The sequence below is a fragment of the Octodon degus genome, unplaced genomic scaffold (genome assembly GCF_000260255.1).
Source record: "Octodon degus isolate 3935 unplaced genomic scaffold, OctDeg1.0 scaffold00024, whole genome shotgun sequence".
Taxonomy (NCBI): Eukaryota; Metazoa; Chordata; class Mammalia; order Rodentia; family Octodontidae; genus Octodon; species Octodon degus.
In genome coordinates this window covers 14,379,251-14,394,873 of record NW_004524600.1, presented here as the reverse complement: position 1 = coordinate 14,394,873, position 15,623 = coordinate 14,379,251, and the positions used below count along the sequence as shown (strand labels likewise).

Below are 15,623 nucleotides of genomic sequence, written 5' to 3'. Positions count from 1 at the left end.
CTTTTAAAAATTGTTCCACTATAAGTATGGGCAACATACATTGCTCTAGTATTATGGTTTTCATTTTCTGGGGAAGAAACCAAGAAGGAGAATAACCAGGTCTAATGTGACATCTTGTTAGAGCTTTTTAAAGTACTTTCCATCAATTTCCGGAATATTTCCACCAGTATATAATTCTACAAGCAGTGGAGAAGTATTTGTCCCCTTTTCCCATAGTCCCACCAACATTTGTTATTGGTTGATTTTTTTTTTTTTTATAATGGCTATTCTTTCTGTAGAGAGATAGAGTCTCAGTGTTGTGTATATAGTTTTTCTGATTCTTAGAGTCTATGCCTTTATTTTATCCCCAACCCTAGATATCTACTTAAGATCCAGCCAATTAGGTCAGTGGAATAAAGTGCTTACAAGCAGGTGCAGGGGCTGGTGGTTCAATCCCTGAGCCTGCCTTGCCAACCCCGCCCCAGGGGCACGCTGAGAAGGCTATTGAGACCGGTAGTGGCGAGTACCTCTAATCCCCACACTTGGTAAACAGGAAAATCACTACAAGTCCAATCTAGTAGTGAGACCCTGAACACCCTGTAGACCCTTCCCTAAAAAAGATATCTACTTATTTTTTACTTTATAGATAACCATTTCTCTAAATTTGAGCAGTAGACCATATAGCTATATTGTTCTCTGTGTTTATTTTACATAGCTTAATTCTTTTAAAAAATTATTCTCCATCTTACAAAACTCATATGTATCCCATCAGAAAGTCTAGTTGATTTGGCTCCTCAAATATTTATCTGCTCCTAAATATTTATTATCTGTTAACTCTCACAATTTATTTCTAGCTGTGTATTCTTAAAAAAATCTGTAGCTTCCTGACAGAGAGCCTTGTATTAGCTTTGATTCAATCCAGTATTATCTATCCTTCACTGCAGGCTGTGGTCCTCTGAACAACAGCTAGATTATCTTTTTATTTCTCACAGATAAATAATACTGCACTGATCTTCTAGCTTCAAACACACTGTGGCTTCTTATTCTTACATGGAATAGGATTGAGGTAACTGATTATGCTGTCTATGGACTTTTCCAAACATAACAGCACACTAGGTTCCCTTCAATTTTAGCTATATTGTTAGATCATACTTTTGTTTTTCAATTTCAACTCCTTTGTAGGGTTTTTCTTGAAATATTTGTCTTTCTATAGCTATTTATGTGGCTAGTATACACTAGTCATCTGGACTCACATTTCCTTCTGCAATCTGTTTCTTGTTACACTGAGTCTATCAACCACTAACTAGATTATTTTATCTTATGACTTCATTTTATGTCATCTAATTCGAGATGGTCAAAGTGCTTATGACCATTCAGACTTAATCTGTTCAATTATTCATGTGTGGTTTCATTTTAGCAGCTTTCAATACAGTGTAAATTCTGTGAGAGTGTGTTGGAACTTGAGTCGCACAAGGATAGGTACATAACTGACATTTGTGATAGCTAATATACACCCTAGTACTCATTTCTTCATGCGGCCCACTCATTTCAGTAACATAAGCAAAAACAACATGAAGAACAATATGAATAAAGAAACAATCATTAAACCAGTGACTTTTTGATATCAGTATGAGTTGTACTGTTCTCAAGGGGAAGGGGAAGGAAAAAAATTGAAAGAATACTCAAGTTATCAATTATAAGAATAAAAGAAATAGTGTAACTCTGATTCTGAAAAACTGATGGAAATAACTGACAAAGATGGGTAAGAAAACCTCTTAAAAGAAACAAGTTACCAAAGTACTCTGAATAACTAGATATTTATAATATTCAGTATTTAGGTTGGGATTATTTTACAGGTGAGTTTTATCACATGTTTAATGAAGAATGATAACGTTAATATACTTGCAGAGATTTGAGGAAGTACATCCCAAAGTACTACATAAAGTCATCTTTATTCTGACATAAAAATGGGGTAAACATATTGCAAAATGATAGTAAAAATTCCTCTTGAATATAGTATTAATAGTAACATAGTTTATAACAGCAAAATCTTGAAAATAACCCAGATACCCATCAACTGATGAATGAATGAATGAATGAATGAATGAATGAATGAATGAATAATGTTGTAGTTTTTTTATACAAAGGAGTAAATCTTATCCATAAAAAAGGATAAACTTTTGCCCACCTTGGCAGCACATATACTAAAGAAGGCTAAATCTGAGACATTTATCGCTAAATGGATGAACCTCCAGATCATATTCTTACATGAAATAAACTGGACACACACGTGTCAATATCGGATCATCTCTCTTGTGCGAGAAACTGAAAGCATAACAAGAACCAAAATGTATAAAGACATGAAATTGGAAGAAACTGTTCAAAAAAGGGGTGGAATTAAGAAGCAGAGAAAGGAAAATGAAGGGAAAGGGAAAGAAAACAAAGGAAGAAAAAGGATAAAATAGAAACAGCTTTGTAAATGAGAAAGGGAGGGATTGAAGGGTAAGCAGGGTAATGAGACAAAATGAACAATCAAGATATACCGTGCACACGGGTTGGGCGCTGCAAGCATGACTCTGGGTGCCGCAGCCAGGCCGGGGTGGCTGTGTCTGAGCCCAAGCCAAAGATTCCAAGTTGTCAACCATCAACCGGGTGCTTAAAGAATGTGCATTCTTCATGTAAATAATGTGAAGTTATCATCAAGTGGACAGTGTAAGAGTTGTTCATAAGTTCTGCCTCAACATTTTCAGTTATTGGAAGCACTTATTCATCCATTCTGTAGCTGTTTTGCCTTGTTTTTCTCCAATGCTGTTTTAATCAAAATGTTCCATTTCCTCCAAGTCACTGGCTCACAGCGAAGGAAGTGTTTAACAATGATGGGCAACCTCGGGTGGATATCCTAAAAGTACATCTCATGAAGGAAGGCCGGCTGGAAGAGAGTGTGACGTTGAGAATAACAACAGAGGGTGCTTCGATTCTGTGACAGGAGAAGAACTTGCTGGACGTCGATGCACCTATCACGGTTTGTGAGGGCATCCATGGGCAATTCTTCAACTTGATGAAGCTCTTCGAAGTGGGAGGATCTCCTGCCAACTCTTCCTACCTCTTCCTGGGGGACTAAGTTGACAGAGGATACTTCAGCATCCATCAACTTGGTGCTGTATTTGTGGGCCTTGAAAATTCTTTACCCCAAAACACTGATTTTACTTAGTGAAATCATGAATATATATATATATATATATATATATATATATATATATATATATAACAGAGTATTTCACATTTAAACAAGTATATAAAATGAAGTACTCAGAGAGCATCTACGATGCCTGTGTGGACGCCTTTGGCTGCCTGCCCCTGGCCACCCTGATAAACCAGCAGTTCCTGTGTATCCATGGTGGGGTGTCACTGGAGATCAACACTTTGGATGACATCAGAAAATTACACTGACTCAAAGAACCACCCTGCTTAGGGCCCCATGTGCCACATCCTGTGTTAAGACCTGGTAGAGGACTTTGGGAATGAGAAGACTTAGGAACATTTCATCCACAATCCACGGGTGTTCGTACTTCTAGAGTTACCCAGATATCTGTGAGTTATTGCAGCACTGTAACTTGTTATACATAATCTGATTCCATGAAGCCCAGGATGCAGCGTACCACATGTAGAGGAAAAGTCAAAAAACACTTTCTTTCTCTATATACAATTTTGTTAACTTAGATGTATACAATAACAAAGTTCCAGCCCAGGTGTTGAAGTATGAGAACAACATCCCAAACATCAGGCAGCTCAATTGCTCCCCCCACCCATACTGGCTTCCCAACTTGAGGGATGTCTTCACCTGGTCCCTGCCATTTGTTGGGAGAAATGTACTAAGATGCTGGTCAAAGTCCTCAATATCTGTTCTGATGATCAACTTGGGTCAGAATAAGACAGCTTTGATGGAGCTGCAGGGAATGATGGGAATTTTTACCTATAGAAGGGTGTGTTTTTGCCTCTGACTTAGTGTGTATGCTCTGGGGGCCAGGCTTTGGATTTGGTTTACATGATCAGTAAATGAGAGAGACACAGAAAAGAAACTATATTTGGTGTGGGTTGTGATTAAATACCTACTTTGAGTATGTCTTTTAAAAATACTTCTAGGGTAAAAATTTTTTAAAAGAAAGCTTTGCTAGTGTATTCTGTGATGTTAACAGGGTGAACATATATTCCTGGTGTGTTGGGGACTTCCATGTAGGTTCATGAAAGGCCTTTTATTCTGTTACTGGGCATGAAAAGTTTGTCTAATTTCTTACTCTATTGTACATTTACAGTGCAGCACTAAAATGGCAATATTAACCATTTTTAATAAAAGTGATGTACAAACTAAGGACCATTTATTGATAATGTTTTTCTACTATTGTCAGACAATGGCTCTAAACTGAATTAGAAGGGCTGGCCAAATAGCTCAGTGGATTAAAGTGCTGCTTAGGCAGATGCAGGGTCAGGAGTTCGAATCCCCAGGCCTGCCTTGCTGGCCCCGCCCCCAGGGCATGCTGAGAAGGAGATTGAGACTGGGTGTGGTGGTGTGCACCTATAATCCCAGGTCTTGGGAGGCTGTAAACTGGAGAATCACTAGGAGTCCTATCTATGCAGTGAGACCCTGAACACCCTGTACTAAATACAAATAAAATAATAAATAAATAAATAAATAAAATAAACTCAATTAGGCAGTCTTAAAAAAACAGAAAAAGAAAAAAATTTTTGCAAATTTATTAAAAATGCCTCAGGTTTCTTACTGCACTCGACTGTCCTTTCCATCATAACATTTACCTTTTAACTGGGCAGTGAACATCGTTCCTTTTTTTTAAGCTTTAAAAATATTGGAATAATTACACCTGTCTTTTTTTGCTGTTTATATTTAGAGGATTTGTGGATAAATCAGGTCTTGGTTATGGCTTGCTGAATTAAATATTTGTGAATGGTGCATTTTTAAGTCTAGTGAATGAGACACCACATTAGGTACACTGATAAAGCATCTATATTCTGTAAAAAAAAAAAAATCTGGCTATGCATTTTTTTAAGAAAAAGAAATGGCTGTCCTGGCCCATGTAGGACTGTAATATGCTTAGTGGTCTGACATGTACTAGAAGTGTATGTCTCCTGGCGTACTTTATGTTCTCTGAAATACTTCATACCTTTGAAATTTTATAATCAAAAACTTTGAGAAAATCAAAAGCGGAGAGTATTCTCAAAAGCTTTTAACATAAACTGTTATTGCACACATAGATGGTTAGCATGTTTAGCAAACCTCAGGAAGTCTAATGTTTGTAGTTACATGTGAAACTCTAAATGCATAGTAACTGTTAATATCGTGACAAATTAATGTTGTTCTGTTCTGTCATGTGCCACAAACTATTACTTTTTTTCCCTTTTTTCTCTTTGTATGTCAGTTACAGGTTACAACTGGCTCATTCTGAAAACAACAAAAGTCTATTAATATTTTTTAACAATTGTACAAGTGCCCAAGTAATTCACTGAAGCCTAAAGCCTTGCCTTTGCAATTTGACTTATGTAATGTTGACAATCAAAGCTCTCACTTGTAACAATGAAAAGGAAAAAAGCATTTATAATACTGCTCAATAAAATGTGCATGAAATTAAAACAAAAAGATGTTTTATGAACAAATTCCCTAGGATAAATATGATGATATTGTAATCTAAATAAGAATAGACAATATTACAAAAATGTGTCATAAGGTTTTTGGATGACCTACACACATCCATACATTTAAAATCATCTCTATATTGTTCACAATGCCCAATACAATATAAACACTATGCAAATTTTTATCCTATTGTATTGCTTAGGGAATGAGGTCAAGAAAAATTTTCTGTAGGTGTTCAGGATGGGCACAATTTATATCTAATCTGGTTGGTTAAATATATGAAGGATTTACCCACTAAATATTTGATTCATGAGATGCTTTTATGGTAGGCTGTATATATTAAAATTTATCTAAGGGCCAGCCAAATAGCTCAGTGGATTAAAGCACCTTCTTAGGAAGACTCAGGGATGAGAGGTTCAAGTCTCAGGCTGCCATGCCAGTCCTGTCCCCAGGGCGCGCTGAGATGGCCATTGAGACTGGACACGGTGGCGCACACTTGTAATCTCAATGCTTGGGAAGCTGAAAACAGGCAGATCGCTGAGTCCAATGTACATAGTGAGACACTGTAGACCCTTACTAAAATACGAAAAAAAAATTATCTAAATGTAGATTTTCAATATATTACATATATTTCAATTAAATAGCAAGTTTTTTTAAAAATTGATGCATGATAGTGGTCCTTTTCACTGTTTTCTTCAGTCTTTCTAAACATAACGGTAAGTCATATTCCCTGGTGCATCTTAATAAATTTATGGAAATGTTTATATACATATAAAACCCTACAGAAATCCTATGTATCATATTGAGACAGGGAGAAAAACTGATCTCGGGTGGGTGACCTCCAAACAATATAGGGAACCTCCAAATAACATAGGGAAAAAACGACCTCTGGACCTGACCTGCATGAGTTCATGTTCTCAAAAATCGAAGAATGAATTTTAGGAACAAATGGAGGTTATAAGCAGAATATATTTATTGAGAGAAAGAAAGCTCCTGTCCAAGAGAGGGAAAGGAGGGGGGCCTGAGGGGGTAGTTTCCCCCAAGAAGTTGTCTCTTCCAGGGACTTTTATAGAGGAAAACAATGTGGTGAGGCAGGTCTAAGGTAGTGGAGAAGACATGAGAACTCGCTTAGTTGGGCATAAGGTGGGACAAAACTATGGTCAACCAATGAGATTACAAGCACCATTGCTCAGGTAAAATTGATTAAATCCAGTATCAAATGGGAAAGCAAGTCACGTAGCAAGTAGGCATGAATAACAGGGTCTTTTCCTGTTGGGGGTTGGGCTAGTGACTCATTTGGGCTTTTTCAAGTTGATTGATACTATTTAGGATATCAATCCCTAATGCCCATCCCTAGGGAAGTGTGTAGCTGTGCTTCCTCTTTTTGTTTTGGTCTTGAGGTGTGGCCTATATGGGAGTGTCTGTCTCTTCCAAGTTGCAAAGTCACTTTGTCTTCCATCTTGTCTCCTTGAGGGCCTGACCCCTTCTAATTGCCTATAATATTTCTATATAACTCGGCTGCCTACAACACTATTGTTTCACAATATTGAGAAGTAAAAAGTGTAAAAATCAAGTGAATTTCCAAAAGTTAGTAAAACTTGTAATTCTTTGTAATGTTAAATACTTATCAAGTAAGAAATAATATTTATAAATAGAAACACACTGAGATCATTTTCCCTGAATTTCAGAATATCAAATATACTTAAAAGAGTGTAAAATTTGGATAGCTTTTATTTTCTTACTGTTATTGTTATTGTTTAAGACAAGCCTCATCAATAGTACTGTTGCTAGACAACAAAGAATCAGCAACTTGGAAACTCTGTGAGATAAGATCTTGAATGCAAGATTTGCAATTCATTAAAATAATTTTTGAAAGAGATCACTGTTCTTAACATCTATCAAGTATTTTGTAGTCCTAATGAGAGTACTCTCTGTAGTTGGGGAAAAGACAATTTTATGTGCAACAGCAAATTTATCATGAAACCAATGGGCCAAAGCCCCCCATTTGCATATGAGTTTTAAGTTCTGAATATTTGGATTCATGCCTGATTAAGGAGGTTAGGCAAACTAAAGAATCAAAATTGAAAAATAAATAAATACTGTATTGAGACATTTTCAAGAAGAAGAAAGGATAGACCAAAGCAGTATTGGCCAAGTTATTGAAGCAGAAAAATTAACTGGAGATTGCAGTAAAAAATATGGTATTTAGGTAAGGAGAAGGTAAAAAATTCAGTGGAAAGTGCAATAATTTCTGTAGCTAAACATTGGAGAAGTCAGAAAAGCTTTAGGTTAAAAACTGCTAAAAGATCAGTTCTGAATGAACATGTGGATGTCTCCCCCTCATAGCAAATAAAGAAATATGATAGGAAAATCAACTGCTAATGTTGATTTTCTTGAGGGAGTAGAGTTGAGGCTGGTCATGTTAGATGGCTTCATTTTTCCTCACAAAAAATGGAAATAATGCCATCTGCTAATATAGAAGTGCCTCTCTACAGAGGGTTTTCCCTGGTACTTAATTTATTTGCAACATCTTCAGGAATGAACAAGTATGTTGCAGAATCAACACGGCATACATACTGCGATGAAGCCTAAAACAAAACAGTTCTTCAGAGAACTTTAATCTCCATTCATTTTACATAGAAATAAAATGAGATTTAGTCTACACTGTGTATCAGTTCCTCTTCACAAATAATTATATGAACAGTTGTTTAGTGATCAAAAAATTTTGGCTATTTTTTCCACATTGCTCTGGCCTCAGCTCCTTCCTTTGCAAAACACAAGTATTGGAGTAGGGTCTCTCTTGTCTCAGAAACTTCATTATCTTATTTTTTTAAATTTAAATATCTAAACAGAAAAAAATGGAATAGTGGAAAGGAAGAAATAATTCTATTCTGGAATAGCCAGATCATTTTGGAGAAAAAAAATTATTTTACCTGAATTTTGAAGAATGAGTGGAGTTTGCACAATAAAATGTAACATAGTACACATTATTTTATAGCTACAATTCTTTAACATATCTAATATACTTTTAGCTTTCATTTGTTCTCATGTCCATGCAAAGCAACTTACATTTCCATTATAAAGAAACGCAGGAGACATGGAGAATCAGAAAATAGAGATCCAGTTAGCACATGTAGTCTTTGGGCAGGGACTGTAATAGATGCAGAACATTCCAGTGTAAATACAGTCTGGCTCATATGCTAAAGCAGCTTTTAATGGAATATGAGGAAGAGTTTACAAAATGAAACAAGAGTAATTTGAAATCCAATCATCATTTGTACATAACTTCACCTTGTTGAGCAGGTATTCACTATAAATCAGGAAAACAATTTCTAGCCATCATCTTCTCATCAATATAAAATAATGCTGCACGATTCCAATAGGAAAACTAATTTTAATAATGAAAGGATGATAATGTTTTAAAATTGAAGAGATATATTCATATTCTCTATTTTTGAGTAGAAATCTAATATATCTGAATTTAATAGGTACACTTTAATCAATAAAAGCCAGTCACACATAATAATATGGAAAAAAAATAAACCTGAAAAGTCAGTCCCTTAAATTATTATTATCACAATAATAAATAGCACAATGACCTATTTCTTAAATAACTAAACAACATTTCTTGTAACAAAGAATTCATTTTACAATTTAAGTGACCATCCTCTAACTTACTGAAATTCTCATTCATATTTCTTCTCCATAGTCTATTTCTGCATTTTAAGAATATATAATTTGTTAGCATTCTTGAATTACAAGTAACATAGCAATACATCTGATTGTTTATACATATTTTATATATGACTATTAAAAGTTGAATTTTTCCTTTACACAAGTAAATATGAAAAGATTGATTTAAAGTAATTTAAACTCTAAAGGATGAAAATACAGTGTATTGAAAGAGTTTTAAATGCACACATAAGAACTCTGGGCCATATACTTTCAACAGCTACACAGACATGCTCACAAAGGTTTCTGGATAAAATTCAATCCATTTCCAGACCCAAAAGAGTCTACTGATACTAACTTCAGTGCACTCTAAGCTTTTCAATCCCATCTATGTAGCTTTTCAATATGCAGCTTTCGGTTTACCTTTTAAGTGATGCCGTTATCATCTTTGAGAATCCCATGTAATACCAGTCCTAAAAACAAGGGGGTTGGAAGTACTTATCTTTACTATTATGTCATTTAATTTAATTTTTACTGAATTTCATTTCAAGGAATGCTGACAACTATGACTTTGAATCTGTCACTTACGTTGTTACCTGCCTTTACTGATAATGACCTAAGGGAATAGAGACAGTGGAAAGGGGCAAGGGGGACCCGCGGGGCCAGGTCCTCACTCTCCACATTGCCAACATCTGGACCGCTCATTCTGCCATCTGATGTTGAGTGGCCAGTCTAGGGAGTGTTCTCACTATGCAATCCAGAAAGCCTCTCCACTGTGTCCAAATCTCCACAGGTCTCAGGTGTATAGAAACATTTGCTGCTCCCCAAAGTGCTGAGCAATGAGAAATACAGTCTACACCTTAAATCAAGACATCCATTTGGTGAGTGTGGAGAAGCGTAAGTGCTTCAACATCTGTTGCAAACTCACCCTTCAGTCTCTCTCCACCTGAATAAGCAAGGCAAAAGGAATCCATTAGAAGAGATGAGAATGAAATAAAGTTTACAGGATGCTTTAGATTGCTATTGTTACTACAAACTCAGTCCTTTGGTAAGGTTGGAACATGTGCATGCAATGTGATGTGCATCTTCACAGTTAAATGGTTTCAATAGCATCCACTTTCCACCTTCACTTTGATTCCTAGCAGAAACTAAGTTCTGTACCTAGCACAGCTCTGTTCAGGAATCACATAGGAGGGTATGCAGACCCAGGTTAAGTTCTCTGTTGTTTATGAAGCTGGGAGTCCCCAGGGACAGAAGAAGATGGAAAGGCCTTCTGTGAAGCATAAATCAGTTTGAACTAAGGTGTTTCTGTTGCTCCTTAACTAGCTCACAGTATGGAATTCATTGCATTTTCTACTTTTATCACTGTTCTTCCATGTATCCAATGAAGGCAGAGAAGCATTTGAGGTAGCCAATAACAGGTTTCATTTAATATCAGAAAGCAAATCCGTACTTCAGTTACAAGTCATCCAGAAAGTTATAAAAATGAGAACCGACTTGCCTTTGGCTGTTCAGGACAGTTGGCTGAGTTCTGAAGAATGAAGTTTTCTCAAAAACTCAAATCAGAACATCTGTTATGGTTATTGCTACTTGGAAATACCAGCACAAGAAATCTTAAGCATGAAGTTTCCCTCAAATGAGAGGAGCAGAAATAAAGTGGAAGAGAGCAAGTGAGAGATCTATGCTCAAGAATGTAAATACCCCACTTAGTGCTGCCACTCAAGAGCAATATCACTTTTAGGAAGAACTATGAAGGGAATATAGTATGCCAGAAGGAAAAGACAGGCACAGAACTTTCTGGTTCAAAACTCTTTGTTCATTTGTTATTTTTCTCCATCCAAATAGAATCCTGATGGGCATAGCTCTTTAAAACTGAAACATATCATAAGAGATGTCCTGCAGTATCTACACTGTTTTTACAGTTGGACATACATCCATCAAGGAAGGCATGACAACTACTAGGATTAGAGGCTGCTCACTCCAGTTATGTGAGTGCAGTCTGTTCCAAGTGACATTGGTCATCACTCAAAAACTAGTGTATGGGTTATTCAATATTAATATATGCCTTAAAATGTATATTATGATTATTTGAGGAAATTTTAAAGCATGTTAGTGCCTCACAAATGAGACACTCAGGAAAGTCTTAGCTATGTATGTGAATTTTAAGGACACCTTCAGGAGTTCTGATATGATGCACTACGTTGAACTCAAAGGACAATCCTCATTCAAATAACCATGAACTTTAGTGCAATCACAGGATCCTCTCGTGATATAAACCTGTGACTGGCTTCTTGATCATTAGTCACGACTGATGAACAGCTGACTAATGAACAGCTGTGTAACTTCTGTGATGTTATTTAGCCTTAAACATCCAACATTTCCTCTACTACATATATGTTGTGCTTGTGTCTGTATTAGAACATCATGTTAACAAACTACTGATCCTGCCCTGAAAGTGAAACAAGATTTGAAATGAATGCTAGGAATAGCTAAAAAGAAGGAATTGAACACAAAGTAGAGAAGAGATGGCATCAAGGCAGGATTTCACTCTTTATAATATGACCTAGAGAGGCCTCGCAAAAAACTGATGTCTATGACTATTGCAGAGATCCATTAGACCTACCTTTGCTCTGTTTCACATGAAGTTTTCAGATAGAAGTTGTTGTTCTGAGACAATGAGTCACAGGAAAAGATGAGTCAGAAAATTCATTAAGGTTGACTCTTTTGCTGTGCTTCCTGTTTTCCTTATGGTTGATCTATTTTTGGTAAGGAATCATGTTATAAACTGTCTGGGGATGTTGTTTGGGGATATTGTACTAAGTTGCTAAAAAGGGAGAAATCTGAGTTACTGAAAGACTAAGCAGTGTTTTCATCCTAAATAATGATAGACCTGCTAGGTTGACCTACAGAAGAATATCATAAGTTTACAGTTGGACAACCTTTAAATATACAGAGGTATAAACCATAAAAGGTTCAGTTTATGTTCTTGCCAGTGTTGATCTCTGTACAATGGTACCATCATTGGTTAGCTAGTTGTTTTTGTCGGAAAGTAGCTGTAGAATTCTTTTAGCATGCAAATTAATCTCCCATCTTGTTACCTCACTCTTCCCAAAATAAATCTTTTAGATATGGAAAGGGAGAAACCCAATTTGTCATTTTTGAAACTTTGCTTTATTTAGGATGAGTAGCTTTCTCAAAAGAGAAACACAGTATGTCTCAATCTGAAACAAAATATTATTGCTGACAAAAAAGACTTAAAGTGAGTTCATATTTGGCATCAAAAAATGAATATGAAGACAATAGAAAATCTCTGCTTCTCTCTGTAAAATATTTAAAGTGCCTGTTGCTATAAGTATTTAGATAATACATTTTAAGCAAACTTTACTGCAACTTAATAAAAATCTGATTGTCATAGCATAAAAATTGCTTCAGTGAGTACTACCACTGGGTATATATGGTAATACAGTTGCTCAGGAAACTCACATTTACTCAGAATATATAAATGATATATGTTTCAAAGTATTCTTAAGTATGTCTGCTAATTGCTTAAAGTTTTAAAAGTATTTCAAGAACATATTTGAAGGATTTGTCATACAGGGCTGAATAACAACTTGAAAAAAATGAAGCTTTGCTGCATAAATGTAAATTAGTGGCTTTCACATTAGCATGTGCCAGGTGGAACTTCAAAAGTGCCATTAAGAAATACATAATTATTTACTTTTCTTTTCAATGTATACTTTATTTGTTTCCAAAGATAGCAAAGTGATATTTTTAATATCTCTTCAATCCACAGGAAAGCAATCACTTAGCATCCACATATTGAGGTTTTTGGTTTTATATAGGCAAGATGTTATTCCCATCAACTACAAATTAAAATGATATTCAATTTAGGTGATGATATCTTAACTAGAGAATCATCCTGAAAATTTATCAACAGTTTTAAAATAAATCCTCAAACTAGAAAATAAAGGATGAGTTCAAACTTCTTATATCATTACTTGTGCTGACATTATTCTAAATGTATGTAACAATTTTTTTTTGGGGGGGTGAAAGGAATTGATTTAAATCTTTTATTTTTCATAAATTTTAAATACAAAACAAGGTAAAAATGAACAAACAGAGAAAGAATCAAGACCACCACATTTATACCTGGTTTCAAAATCCAGCTATGTTATAAGTGTAGCGTGTTCAGTTGGGAAAATATTTCAATCATTTTATCACAATTTTGTCTCTGAAAAACAGATGGAAGTATTTATTTACCTATAAAATTATTGAGAAATTGAATATGTTCAGTCATTTGTAGTTTCATCAAACTCATTTTCCTTTCCTCAGAGTCAGAAATAGACTCACATAAAGATAGCCAACTAACCTTTGACAAAACAACAAGGGTAATATGAAGGAGAAAGGAGATTACCTTTTAAAAAAAATAACACTAGAACAGCTGGACAGCTCACAGAAATGAATTCAGCGTAGATTAGCCTTATATGAAAAGTAAAAATCTTCTAGAGGTTAATATAAAGAACCTAGATGACATTAGGCATAATGATGACATTTTAGATATAAAAACAAAGACAGGAGCTATAAAATAAATAATGAGCTGGAATTCATTAAATTGAAAAACTTCTGCTCTAGGAAAGGCAATGTTAAAAGAGTGAGAAATCAAATCACAGCCTTGGGAAATTATTTGAGAAGGAAAACTATGATGTAGGAGTATTATCAAAATATACAAAATATTTCCAAAGTGCAAAAAGGAAAGAAAGAAAAAAATCTATTTAAAAATGGGCCAAATTACTGAATATTACTGAACTTCCCAAAGAATAAATATATGAAAGTAGACGCTAAAATAAGAAAAGACATTCAACATCATACACCATGAAGGTGCTGCAAAGTAAAACAATAGAAACATATTATACATCGGTTAGAAGGGCCAAATCCAAAACACTGGGAGTTTCTTTCTCTGAGCACATTGTTGGGAACGGTTCTCCCGGGATCCTTGGAAGGGACATGGATAATGGTGCCTCCCCCAGGTTTTCAGTAATGGCCAAGGAATATGATGTCTCACTCTCTCTCCCCTCATCTCCTGTCCCCTAGTTCTCTCCCCTCTTCATCACTCATCCCACCTGCATTAGTTGACTTGAGAAATCTTTAAAGAACCTGGAAAACAGTACAACCAGGTGAATAGCCTTATGGTGGTGAGTTTATTGAATAGGAACATCCACACAAGAATCTGTACAAAGATACAAAGTCTTATTTGAAAACCAGTGATCATTGGAAATACGCTCAACACTCCCAACCACCATTAGCATGATGAGCCCTAACTTGTACCAAATGCAAGCTCTGAACTGTGAGCTCCATGTAAACAGTGATATCTCTCACCCATGTCTAACGCAAAGAAAGACATTCAAATTGTGTCTCAAATATGCACAATTAAAACAAAGTAGCCTGGATATATGTGCATTATAAATCATAGCTACCTTTATTATGTCATTATTTTACTACGTGCATTAACTTATATTTAAATAATGTCCTTTTCTTCTATGTTCATCATGTTTCTTATTTAGGTCCTTACTCTTCTTGGAAACAACTACAGAATTTGTCTTTCCAATATTCTGGTCTCCATCTCCCACATACAGCAAATTCATTTGTAGTTTTTTGTGGAACACAGTTATTTTTATCAAAGCATGGTTATGTTCCAAGAATATTAATTTTAATGAGTTACTTTTTCAAACAAGTTATTTATGCCAGTTAGCATTTATAAAGTTCTTAGAATCATGCCTGGCACAGAAGAAGTGTGATATAAAAGGCTCTGTTAAAAATATATGTGTATGTTATCTTGTACTTAAATTTTGTCTTTCTCCTTCTAGTGGAAAACAAATTCTATTTTTGCCTATTTTTACTTAGTAAATGAGAGAGTTTTAATTTATGCTTGATGTTACTTATACCCCCCCCCTTAAAGTTATATCTGACATTTGGCACAATATTTCTGTTTGTGTTCAAATGTAATCATCATAAAAATTGCTCTTTTTCAAAGTGAGATGCTAATCACTCAGAAAATTTACATTCAGGCATGAACTCAAGGCATTTTGTAGTGGTTCCTAGGAGGTCTGCTCAGTGCTCTTGCCTTGCAATTTTTTTCCAAGGCACTGTAGGAATATACATACAATGGACATTGACTAAGTCTGCCAGTCAAATCTTTCTCAATTTCTCACTCTCATGAGTGTTCCTTCTTATATTCTCTCTCTCTCTCTCTCTCTCTCTCTCTCTCTCTCTCTCTCTCTCTCCTGTCTACCATGCTATTTTGGAAATCCATTTGTTAAATTTTATC

At 35.4% G+C, this 15,623-nt stretch overlaps 1 pseudogene; it reads left to right on the top strand.

Moving 5' to 3' along the window:
• LOC101592768 overlaps positions 1–3,910 on the top strand; it is a 23,373-nt pseudogene extending 19,463 nt beyond the window's left edge.
• Positions 3,911–15,623: the final 11,713 nt, after the last annotated feature.